The sequence below is a fragment of the Dermacentor andersoni genome, chromosome 1 (genome assembly GCF_023375885.2).
Source record: "Dermacentor andersoni chromosome 1, qqDerAnde1_hic_scaffold, whole genome shotgun sequence".
Lineage (NCBI taxonomy): Eukaryota > Metazoa > Arthropoda > Arachnida > Ixodida > Ixodidae > Dermacentor > Dermacentor andersoni.
In genome coordinates, this window is record NC_092814.1 from 349,892,014 (window position 1) to 349,905,344 (window position 13,331).

Here is a 13,331-nt window from a genome sequence, read left to right on the forward strand (position 1 = left end):
ATCCCTACCCCCCACCCTTCCCAGCCCCAACCCCCCCGAGCGATGGGAGACCTTGTTGTCCAGCCCCGACCTACCGACCCAGCTCGCGCTGGCGGCTAGGGGCCAGGAAATGCTGGACGTATATGGGACTTGAGAAGAAGGTTCCACCCCATCTGGTGCCAGCGCGCACCAACCGTTACTAAGGGCTCAGTATAAAAGTTGATTTTCTCTCTCTCTCTCGAAACAGGCCCAAACCACTCCCAACCATACTTCGTAGGTCAAAGTGAGGTGGGGTCAAAGGAAAGTGAGAAGTCCTTGAAAAATTCTAGGAGTTGGATGCGCTCTATAAAAAAAAACTGAATAAATTCGTAAGGAAAAACGTTGGCGGTGATAAGTTTCGAACCTACGACCGCACGCTCAGAAGGCGAGTGTCTTGCCAATTAGGCGAAGTATCCACTTTTGGTGCCAAAAAACGTGCACTCGCCATGAATAAAACAAAAATAAAGAACACACGTTTCGGGCCCCGTATGGGTCCCTTGATCACAATGAAGATGTAAGCGTGGGCGCGCGGCTATTTATGGGCGAGGTGGCACAGCGTTCGGGTGTATACCTCGGGAAGATTACCCCGCATCCTGTTTATCGTGTGTCACACGATAAACAATTACATCGCGCTTATATGTGTAGTCACCCGATAGTTTCCAGGCGCTGGCGTCGGCCATAGGACCTACAGAACCTCTCTTCAACACTTGCCGACATTGTCGCCTTATTTCGTATCATCGGGCTTCAGCAGAACTCTTTCAACAGCAAATTTATTTGCCCCAAAATTTGGCCTCCCTGTCAACGTACATTATGGTTTTTTTATCCTTAAGTTATTTTTATATTTAAATTAGTGCTGTCCTGACATTTCCATCGGTTTCACCTTTCCCAAGAAGCCCGTATTTTTGTCGGCCTCTGTTCATATTTGGGGGGATTGTTGAAGGAAATTGCAACCATACCACGGCCCCCTGACCATGCTGCTTAGAAAGTCATTTTATTTTTCCTGAGGCCGTCTGCAAGCTTCTGTCTTCTTGCCGTTCCTCAACTTCCTGAATTCACTACCAATCGTAGCCCATTTTGACGACTACATTCCCACGGAAGTCGGCAGTCACGCAAAGGCCATTGTATTGAAGCTGTTTAAATCAAATTTACCGTGGAGCCGACAGCTGCTTTTTCCCACTTCGGATATAACTATTCCATTAATGAGCGCGATCGTTAAGCGTATAACTTCACAGTCTTGAAAATTCTGCGGATCCCACGCAATTGATGCAAGTGAAGCTCTGTGCTCTTTGCTTTGATTGGCGATATTTAGCGGTGGTGGTGACTGCGAATGTTTCATTTCTTCGGCATTTCGTGCAATACGAGAGTAGTGAGTTGATCGTAAATGTTACCTTGCCTGTACCACTGCTGTTCGTCTGCGTAGTACACAGAACATACAGGAAGGCGTGTTTGCTTGAGGCGTTGTTGTGCGCCATTGGTATAACCTATGTGAAGGTGGAGCCTTTCATTGCTTCACATGGCACATCGCATCGCAGAAGAAGAGTAGGCAGAATTATGGGGCTGTACGTGCCAAACCACAATTGGATTATTAGGCACGCCATAGTGGCAAACTCTGGAAATTTGGACCACCTGGAGTTCTTAACCGTGCATCTAAATCCAAGTGCACGGGTGTTTTCGCATTTCGCCCCTATCAAAATACGGCCGCCGTGGCCGGGATTCGATCCCGCGACCTCATGCTAACGACGCTCTTTACCCAGCACTTTCGTCTTATGCGTGGTTGTGAACCGGAATGAAGGGCAGGAGAGTAACACGCCTTCCCGAAATGAAACATTCCGAATAACCCTTTGTTCGACGGTTAGACATATGTCAACGGCCCACAATACGAACCACCTTCAAGTCGGTATCAGCTTGCAAAGGGGCAACTGAGATGAAACGTTTTCAAACGGATAGGCTTTTAATTATCAAAAGGATGGTTTTATTGAAATTTCCTTCCCTGCGATGAGGTGAAAGCCGACTAATAAACAATTAAACTATCTTTATTCCGAAGACCTCCTGTTAATACAAGGTTGCTAGCTTTTACAACCTCCTAAATTAATATGTTAGGAATAATAAATTACTGTGTTAAATGTGTAAACGCACACGCCAAAAAAAGGCCTAATCCATTTTCCAGTATTGACTCTATGAAAATAGAGCACGTCTATACCGTTACGCTGTAGTGATGCGAAGAACAAGGCGATTCGAGACACGAATCTAACTCATTATAGGGCGAGCTTGCATTGAAAAAAAAAACACCCAAAGCACAACGATGCCTGCGCGCAAAGTATTGCTTCCTGTAAATCTGGGGTATACGTACGGATTAAGGCATCGGTTCATCAGATTGGAATGCTCAAACATTGCAGCCAACTCTAGCGCTCATATGTGATCGAGAGAGTACGCCAGTATTCGCTTCACGCGGGCCATGTGATTAGATAACACTCGCTATTGAATTCGTGACAACATTCTGGCTATTAGAAATGCATGCAGACGGCGTCTTGAGCTAACCGACAACTTTGGAACAGTGGTTAGACGTTAAAGAATGCTCACCCAAAAAATAAAAATACCATCTGAACTGTTCAATACCCCCCATTACAATTGGTGAAGGTGCGGAGTATTCATGAACATCTACACCCTGGAACTCCGGTCTCGGACTCTGCCTCCCGTCATGCCTGACTCTCCCCAGCCGACGTCAGCCACCACATCGACACTGGCTCCAACGTGCCATTGCGGCAGCGCCCGTACCGCGTCTCCGCCAAGTAGTGTCAGGTGATCAGTGAGCACGTGAACGACATGCTTCAACGCGGCGTCATTCGACCTTCCAATAGCCCGCGGGCATCACTGGTGGTTTTCGTCACCAAACATATGGTTCCATTCGGTTCTGCGTCAATTATCGCCGTCTTAAGATAACGCGAAAAGACGTCTACCCTTTACCGCGCATTGACGACGCTCTGGACAGCTTGCAAGGCGCTGAATTCTTCTCTTCGTCGGATTTACGCTCGGGCTACTGGCAGGTCCCGATGCCTGCAGTTGATCGCCCTAAACGTGCATTCGTTACTCCAGATGGTTTATACGAATTTAATGTGATGTCATTTGGCCTATGCAATGCGCCTGCTACGTTTGAATCAATGATGGACAATATCTTGCGCGGCCTAAAATTGAGCACATGTTATCCTACCTCGACGACATCGTTGTGTTCGCCCTTGATTTCAGCACGCATCTTCTTCGCCTTAGGCAAATTGACGTCCTTGACCAACGCAGGCCTGCAACTGAACCTGAAAAAGTGCGAGTTCGCTGCGCGCAAGCTCATAATTCTAGGTCACGTTGTATCACAAGACGGCATTTGCCCCAACCCATTAAAACTTCGCGCTGTGGCAGAGTTTCTTAAACCTAAGACACTCAAAGAACTCCGCGCCTTCATCGGCCTCTGTTCTTACTTCAGACGCTTTGTTTGCAATTTTGCCTCGATTAGATCACCTCTGACACAATTCTTAAGCGGCGCCAACGACCTATCCTCCTGGTCTCCTGCATGCGACACCGCGTTCGTGTACCTTACGCCGTCTCCTGACGTCTCCGCATATACTGCGACACTACGACCTCACCGCCCCAACTAAAGTGCATATCGATGCCAGTAGTATTGCCCTTGGTACTGCCCTTGCACAGCGCAAGCCTGGCTACTCCGAATACGTAGTTGCTTACGCCAGTCGTGCGCTGACCAAAGCGGAACGTAATTACAGCGTCACAGAAAAAGAATGTGTGGCCATCGTTTGGGCACTCAGGAAGTTTCGCCCTTATTTATACGACAGGCCTTTCAATGTGGTTACTGACTATCACGCCCTTTGTTGGTTATCCTCTTTATCCACCCGACGTGGTTGCTCAGTGGCTATGGTGTTGGGCTGCTGAGCACGAGGTCGCGGGATCGAATCCCGGCCGCGGCGGCCGCATTTCGATGGGGGCGAAATGCGAAAACGCCCGTGTACTTATATTTAGGTGCACGTTAAAGAACCCCAGGTGGTCCAAATTTCCGGAGTCCCCCACTACGGCGTGCCTCATAATCAGAAAGTGGTTTTGGCACGTAAAACCCCATAATTTAATTTTTTTTCTTTAAAGGACCCGTTTGGACGCCTTGCCCGCTGGGCTCTGCGCATTCAAGAATACGGCGTACACGTCATCTACCGCTCAGGTCGCAAGCGCACTGCCGCTGATGCTCTGTCCCGCTCTCGGCTGCCAGCGGACGGCCTCCCTCTCCACCATTGAGGCGGTATCCTCGGTCGACATCGACACCTTCGCATCAGAACAGCGCAAGGATCCTTGGGTGGCCTCTCTTTTGGATCTCCTTTCTGGCTCGCCTGCATCACCCATCTCCCGCTCCCTGCGTCGCCAGGCTGCCCATTTTGCTGTCCGGGATAACCTTTTGTATCGACGCAGCTACCAGCCCGATGGTTGCAAGTGGCTCCTGGTTATCCCTAGGACGTTGCTTTCCCACATGTGCGCGTCTTTCCATACTGACCCACAATGTGCGCACACAGGCGTTTTGAAGACGTATTAGCGCCTGCGGCAACGTTACTACTGGCGAGGAATGTTTACTTTTGTCCAAAACTTTGTCCACTCGTGCCTGCAATGCCAACGCCACAAATCTCCGCCTCATCCAGCCCACGGTTTATTCCAGCCACTTCCGTGCCCTGCTCGTGCCTTCGACCGTGTGGGAATTGACCTGTACGAGCCGCTACCGCTAACACCTGCTGGCAAACGATGGATTATTGTCGCGGTTGATCACCTTACACGCTATGCTGAAACCGCTGCTCTACCTGCAGCGACCGCCAGTGACGTTGCATCCTTTCTGCTCCATCGTTTCATTCTTCGTCATGGCCCACCTCGGGAGCTGCTGAGTGTGATAGAGGCCGTGTGTTTTTGTCGCAGGTGGTTGAAGCTCTGCTTGCTCAATGCCGCATAGTTCACCGGACCACCACGGTGTACCATCCTCATATTAACGGGCTTACGGAGTGTTTCAATCGCACCTTTGGTGATATGCTCGCCATGTACGTTTCATCGGAGCATACAAACTGGGACATCATCCTCCCATTTGTCACGTACGCATATAATACGGCTACACAAAGTAATACAGGATTTTCTCCATACTTTCTTTTCTATGGTCGCGATCTTTCCCATACTATCGATACGGTTTTGTCTTATACACCAGACACGTCAGAGTGTGCTCCCGTTTCAGCCATCGCCCATACGCCGAGGAACGCCGGCAATTAGTCCGAAAGTTCGCCTCCCCCAACCAACAACGACAAAAAGCTAATAGTGATGGCAACGCTACGAATCCGAACTTCGCTCCCGGCACACTTGTCTTGTTGTCCGTGCCTTCTACCACGCCTGGACTTTCGACAAGACTTCTCTTGCAGTATGATGGACCATACCACATCGTCGAACGCACCTCTCTGGTCAACTAGGTCGTAGAGCCGCTTACACCGACATCCGACAAGCGCCGCCGTAGACGGGATGTTGTTCTCGTTCACCGCTTGAAACAATTCTATGACCCGCTCGTCTCCACGTCGTATGTCGCCAGGATGGCTCCGCTTTTTTGCACCGGGGGTAAGTGTAATGAAGAAGAAGAGCACAAGAAGAAGGCCAGCCAGATCGTCTGTTCTATGCCTGCAGTGCAAACAGTGGGCCAGCCGGATCGCCAGTGCTTAGCACGAGTGTGAGCATTATCCCCGCGAGTGGGTAAGCGCCAATCTCATCAAGGACATCATCATCATCATCATCTTTCGGGCAGCCAGCTGTTCCTGCTCTGCGTCACCTGCCTTCTCGGTTACGAACAGACGCTACCATCTGAACTGTTCAAAATACATCCCATTACAATACACACACACACACACACACACAGAGAGAGACACACATATATATATACATATATATATATATATATATATATATATATATATATATATATATATATATATATATATATATATATATATATATATATATATATGCATGCATGATGGTATGCTTCAGACCCCACCGTCGGTTACACTTCGCTCCTAGAAGAGACAGGATGTGTGTCGAGTGAGGAACTGAGCAACACTGCAATTCAGTAAACATGGCACAAATCATGGATCGGGGACCTCACAGAGGTGCGAAGTAATGCTTACCGCATTTCTCTCGCATTTACCGCTAAATTACCATAACATTTTTTACCTCCCCATATGTACCGTAGCCACTCGGGCACGTCCATGGTTACCCCTTGCCTCCTTGCCTTTCGCGCTTCCATCATCTGCCCTTTTCTTTAGTATGTTGCACTTTTCTTTTTGTCGATGGCCTGTCTCATCTCTCACGGGACGAAGCACAAAATGAAAGAAACCTAGTTGCGCTAGTCGAGGGCAGCTTTTTTCGAATTCCTGATGCGTCGATTTAAAAGATACATCTCCTATCCAAGCCTAAATGACAGCGATACAGGTGAGGTGAGTTACGATAGCTCGTAGGTTTAGACTAACGACGCTACTCACGCAGAACTTTCGTCTTTTGTGTGGTTGTGAATCTGAGTAAAAGGCAGGAGGGTAACACGCCTTTCCGAAATGAAAAATTCGGAATGGCCCTTCGTTCGAAGATTGGACGTACGTCGAGGACCCACAATACGAAACACCTTCAAGTGGGTTTCAGCTTATAAAGGGAGAACCCAGATGAAACGTTCTCAAGGGGATAGGCTTTTAATTATCCTAAGGATATTTTTATTGAAATTTGCGTCCTTGCGATCAGGCGAAATCAGACTAACAAGCATTTTAATTTTCTTTATTTTTGAGACCTTCTGTGAGTGTCCAGGTTGCTGTCATTTACAAATTCTTAGATTAAAAAGTTAGTTGTGAATAATAAATTATATGTATAAATGAGTAAAAGCACACGCAAAAGAAATCCTAGTCCATTTCTCAGTATTCACACTCAATGAAGATGTAGCACGTCTATACTGTCAAGTTGTAGTGATGTGAAGAACAAGGCTGTTCCAAAAGAGTGAGTCACGAATATAACTCATTATAAGGCGTTTGGCACGTAAAACCCCATAATTAATTAATCATTATAAGGCGAGCTTGCGCTGGAAAAGAAAATAACAATCAAAGCACAACGATGGCGGCGCGCCAAATAGTGCTTCGTCTGAATCTGATCTGCGAATCAAGGCATCGGTTCATCAGATTGGGATGGTCGTACATTGCAGTGCAATCGCGGGCGCTGAAATGTGATCGAGAATGTATGCGCTAGTATTCGTTTTACGCGCACAATCTGATTAGATAACTCTTTTTCGCTATTGAACCCGTGACGACATTCTGGATACTTGAAATACGTGCAGGCGTGTCTTGAGCTAAGCGATAACTTTGGAACAGTTTTGAGACGCTAAAGGAAGCTCCCCCTTAAAAAAATAATAATGTACTGTTGCTTCAAATATTAGCCGAAATATAATGCGCGTGGTAAAAGGGGCACCCAAGACTGCACAGCGGCGCAGGCATACCAAAAGTTCCAGAGCTAAACACTTTCAGATTTCTGGTAGTTATTAAACCAGTACTTCGCGTGCCAATGAAGTCCTGCAGTGTATTTCAGGGGCCGGTTCCATCACGGGCACTGTGTTGGAGCTCATATTTCACGTTACTTTACGTATGTCAGCAATAACTGTCACGAAATCACGGTATTTACTTTTTTAGGTCTTAACATTACACAACGAAAATATATGCCGCAAACACCCATCCTAATACATTAGTACTTTTTCATTCTAACGTACATGTCCGCGCTGCTTCATCTGTTGCAAAGCACTGAAGAACATATCCAATGCTTTCCCCCAGGCAGCTGTTTTAACACGAAAGCATTAAAGGCCCCGTGTCTCAGGAAATCTCGTGTCGGCGTCGGCGGCGTTGTCAGTGAGCAAAAATTTTCGTACATATTTCGGCATATGTATATGCCATGCCTTGCTAGATCGACAGCGCATACCTTTTATGTTAAATATTCTAAAACTGAGAAAATGGGCTGTGTTCGCTGACTCAAAACCGGCATTACAGTGCACGCAGTCAGTTTCTCCGACGAGGTTCTCATGAACAGCTGACATACGAATTCGTGAAACTTGACCATCATCTCCAACAAAAAGGTCACGAGGTTGTCTTTCAATGGGTACCTGGCCATTGTGAAATCAGCGGCAATGATCCCGCCGATAACGCTGCTCGCACATCACATCAAGGAGAGCACAGCGTTCCAATTCCGCTTTCGAGGACAGACGCCGCAAGGCAGCTTCGACACCTGGCACGCAGTCTCTTACTGACCGAGTGGAACTCGCCAAACTTAAGACTTACACGACTGCATCGATTAAACCCCTCACTGCAACTCCAACTTCCATTCGGACTTCCTCGACGTGAAGCTACGCTTCTCTGTCGCCTTTGGTTAGGAGTTCCCTTCACAAAGGCATACTCTACATTAATTGGAGGGACCGACACTTCAGCATACGAGGTCTCCGGCACCGAAGAGAATATCGACCACCTGCTGTACTACTGTCCACGATATCCCCCAGAAAGACAAGAACTTGCTAACGCTCTCCAAAAGCTGGACAATCGGCCTTTTCCGTGCAGGTGTTGCTGGAACACCGCCGCCATCGCTCTTGCGGTGAAGCGGTGAATGCACTTTTGTGCTTCTTGAGGACGACGGGCTTGTGTGAACGTCTGTGATTATTAGTGCAATTACTATTAGACCACACGCATCAGCGAACTCACCGCTAATTTCCTTCTTTCCTTCCCTCCTCTCTCTCCCTGGCATCGTTGTTTCCCCCTTTCCGATTCCCCCGGTGTAGGGTAAGCCAACCGGACATTATTCTGGTTAACCTCCCTGCCTTCTGCTTCTCTTTTTCCTTCCTTCCTTCCTTCCTTCCTTCCGTCCTTGCTTCCTTCCTTTCTGCTAAAACCGAAATATTAAAAGTGCGAAGCAACGTTAGAAATCTGAAAATGATGCAATTTTCCAGGCGCAGCTGTGCACTACCTCCGGGATCGGCCCACGCAAGAGGCCGCATTCCTACCAGAACGCTCGCCGTCGTGCATAGCGTTCGCCGCCAGCGTTTCTCGGTAAAGATTACACTTACCTAAGCTGCAGTTGCTGGACAGCGTGAGAAGCAGTCGGGGATCTTTGAATGCTATCTCGTTCCACTCTTAAAGGCTAAGCTTAAGCGTCCCCCGACGTTTTATTCCTAATGACATCAGGAAATCGAGCCTGATGTCAGCAACGCTCAGAAATGTAATCGGGAGCGCACACAATGTTTTCGGACACCTCCTGGGATGTACCGTAGCGCTGAGGTGCTTCTTGCATAATGTAGAAGAAACCATTGTAAAGGCAGAAGTGTACGGCTGGGCACGTGCGTTTAAGCTCATGAAATTTATTTGCGCCAAGCAAACCTGTCTATGCTTGCACGCTTGCTTCATAGGAAACCTACTGCGCTATGAATATGCCGGCTGTTTTTACCTGCACCAAACAAAAATACTAACCAATGTAAGTCTCGGTGAGATCATTTTATTGTTCGAGTGTTCATATTCGTAACCTCTAGATACGGATAACTTGAGACATTGTGTGCGTAATTAACAAAGCTACGTTAATTATATTTTCAAGTATTTATCTTAGATGGCAAAAGAAGATGAGCAGTTTGGAGCCCGTCCTCGAGATTATCTAGCCGAGCGAAGACATTTTGATTAAACATGCTTCTGTAAGAGCTATGCGAACAAATATTTTCCAATTAAACGGTCTCGGAAAGCGTAACTGACGCAGAAAAGAAAGTCTGTAAAGTCAACCTGACCGCACGTAGCGGTCAGGTTGACATTAATGTGGCTCAGTAAGCGTGTTACTGGTGGTCAGTCTGCTTTCGATTTTCATTAAGAGGAAGCTTTAGCTCGGGCCCAACTCCGACGCGGCCTTTTCAAGTACATGTAAAACGCAAGAAAGTTTTTCTGAGATAACCACTGGACCGATTTTAATAAAATTTGTTGCATTTGAGAGAAAAAATTAAATTCTAGTGACTGTTGGAAGCTGAATTTCGATTTAGGGCCTCAATTTTGTTAAAAAATTTTCAAAAATTCACAAGCTTGAAAAAAAAATAGAAGCACTAGTTTTATAAATTAATGGCTCTGAATCAAAAACATATATCGTGGTTCTGAAAATGGTATCCTCTAGATCATTGAAAGTGGACAAATTTGGTATGCCATTTGATAACTTACGTGAATTTCTTGCGTTGTGTACAAGGGTACCGCAAAATCTGTATTTACATATTACTAAATTTTTTGAGATCCACGTGTAACATATCAATTTGGTGCGCTTAAGATGTACTATTAGGTGCAATTCAAATATTTCTTACATAATTTTTGTTTGCTGAGTTGCAGCGTTGTAAACTTGATAGCTTGGTTTTCTGAAATATTCCGCTTTTTGCCACTTTGTAATAAATTATTTACGACCTAAATAAAAAATTCGAAACCGACAGTCACTGGATTTTAATTCGTTCTTTAAATGAAACAAACCTCGCCAAATTTGGTACAATGGTTGCCCAGAAAAACGCATTCTCCGTTTACATGTATTTAGATAGAGCACCTGAGCTAAAGCTTCCTCTTAACGCTATTTATTCGAAGGCAAGCAGTTCACAGTTTAAATATCAATATACCAGCGAACGTGTACCGCCGAAAGCTTGCTTGGTCGTAGAAGCGAAGCATGCCGCAATGATGGTGCAGGTTTAGCGCGTCGCTGGCTAGAAGACAGTGAGCTGCCGCCATGGGAAGGAAAATAACGAAGGCAACAGCTAGGTATATAGCGGCTCACGGAGCCGTGCCGATGGTGACGGTGCCATGGGGACGAAATCTGGGGCGGCGATATTGACAGCTCAGGCGTCTTTCTTTTTTTGCCTTGATTTCGCTTTCATAATGAGATAGTGCTATAAAAGCAGAGTCATTCGTTCTTGCCTGATTGATTTACATACGTATTTAAATAAACTCTATATCCCATTCATCCCGGGGAGTATGCGTACACACGCGCACACACACACACACACACACACACACACACACACACACACACACACACACACACACACACACACACACACACGCACGCACGCACGCGCGCGCGCGCGCGCACACACACACACACACACACACACACACACACGCACGCGCACGCGCACGCGCACGCACACGCACACGCACACGCACACGCACACACACACACACACACACTGAATGACCGTTCAAACTCCAGCTGTGATACAGAGTTTAATACCGAGTGTAATACGGAGCTGTAATAGGAGTTTGAACGGCAATCACCGTTCAAACTCCAGCTGTAATAAATGGCATTACGGTTTAAATTTGGCGCTTGTCAAATCAATGTGCCCTCTGCCCATAGGGTACAAAACCATTTGCTCCTGTCGTGTGACATAACTGCCCATCCCCGACCGAAACACTGCTTTAACGCACCACCAATGTTCCGACTAAGTGCCTAAATGCATATGTTATTACAAGCGACAACCTATTGGCGCAGACAGTTGAAGCTTGTTGATACTCGGCTATTGTATAGAAATAAAATTGTTTAAAATTTTGCCCATTCAGTTACGCACGTGCATTTACATGAAGTTCCGCAGGATGGTGAAGGTGCAATGTCCCGAATTCCTTAATATGTCCATGCTACAAGGCACGATAGTATCTTTTTTAACGTAAACACAAAGATATGCGCATGCTTGTCATGTTGTCCAAGGAATAAAATCTGATAATAAAAGCGATGACTTAACAAATAAGCAAACGTTTCAGGAAGCAAAAATAGTCAATATAATACCTGAAGAGCACTCCTGAAAAAACCAAAACTGAAACCAAATCTTGAGTTCTGTGTTACAGCCATCTGGTGGAAGACTGTCGAACTGAGTCCTACGTGGCTTAAAAGAGGCATCACTCAGCACAAGTCGAACCACTGCCAGCATAACGCAGAACGGCAGGTGCGAGCTAATAAACGAGTCGGCCACGGTTTCCCACGTTTCGGCGGGTGATACGCATGGATTTTTATAGATACCACGTGAAGTTTCGCGACTCTGTTTCAAAAATTGCTTTTGGGAACAGTGTTACGCATGTGTAGAGAGCCGAGACAGACATCAATCGAAAGCTGAGTCTCCGGACTACATACGCTGCAGTGACTTTTACGATAGATGCCGTTGTTTCATCACAGGTGTCGTATTTGTCTCGTAAATCGAGCACAAATTTTCGTCGTTTCCATAGGCTTCCATTGCAGAATCTTTAACCGCTCTGGGAACAGAATTCTTGCTTGACACAACGTGATCACTGCATTTGGCTCGTGCGGTTTGTCTTCCAGAACATGTCTGTCACCTGCCTTTTTCACTAATCGACCTGCAGCTTTTGTTATTCCCGAAAAACAAGCTCGTTCCATTGAAAACGCGCTAGCTTTGTACCGGGGCCGCTTGGGGCACTAGTTGGTACGTGTCCAGAAAAGCTGGATATGAATACGGTTGACACCTCCGCCGTAACGCCCTCTTTGTCTGCTTGATTGTCAGCAATGCAGCTAGCCATAGTCAGGGGTGTCACATTACGTCCCGACTGTACAACCCTTGATAGTCCTTTTTACCAATGACCGCTTTTAGATTTTTTGTAGCACCGTACTGAAAGTGTGAAGCGCTGAAGAAGGAATGACAACAAAAGTCACAAATTATACAGTTTTTTTTTTCATATTCGTACACAGTCCTCGCACCTTCCTTGCGCCTATGTTTTTGGAGCATGTTTTGTTACAGTTTTGTTGTTTATTTATACAACACAACTGCAGACGACGGAAGCAAGCATGGTGCTTCAATAACGCCGCAGAGAATAACAATAATTGACTGAGTGCCATTTTACAGTGATTCAAATATCAAAAGGGGCTGTCAGTGGAGCTAGGCGGACAAATTTAGAATAGCATGAAAGGTTTATGTGATGGGCAAATATTGGCGGGAAAGGTAGGCATGTTTGAATTCGAGCCGGCGGAAACGCATGACGCCATGCACGCCTCTCAGTCACTCCAAGCTTCACGTGTCCGGGTGTGTTTTACTCTCGTATTTCCTCTCGCTATAGCAGCGTCAACGCCTCCAATGTTATTTATTGATAATAATAAAATAAGATACAGTCCTTTTCTCTTCACTCGTCACGCATATATAAATTGATTAGAATTCTTATTTTCGTTGAATCAATCGAACTGTGTCTCGCCTTAATCAAAAACGCTTCTTGTTTTGCCAATGTTCGTTCCCT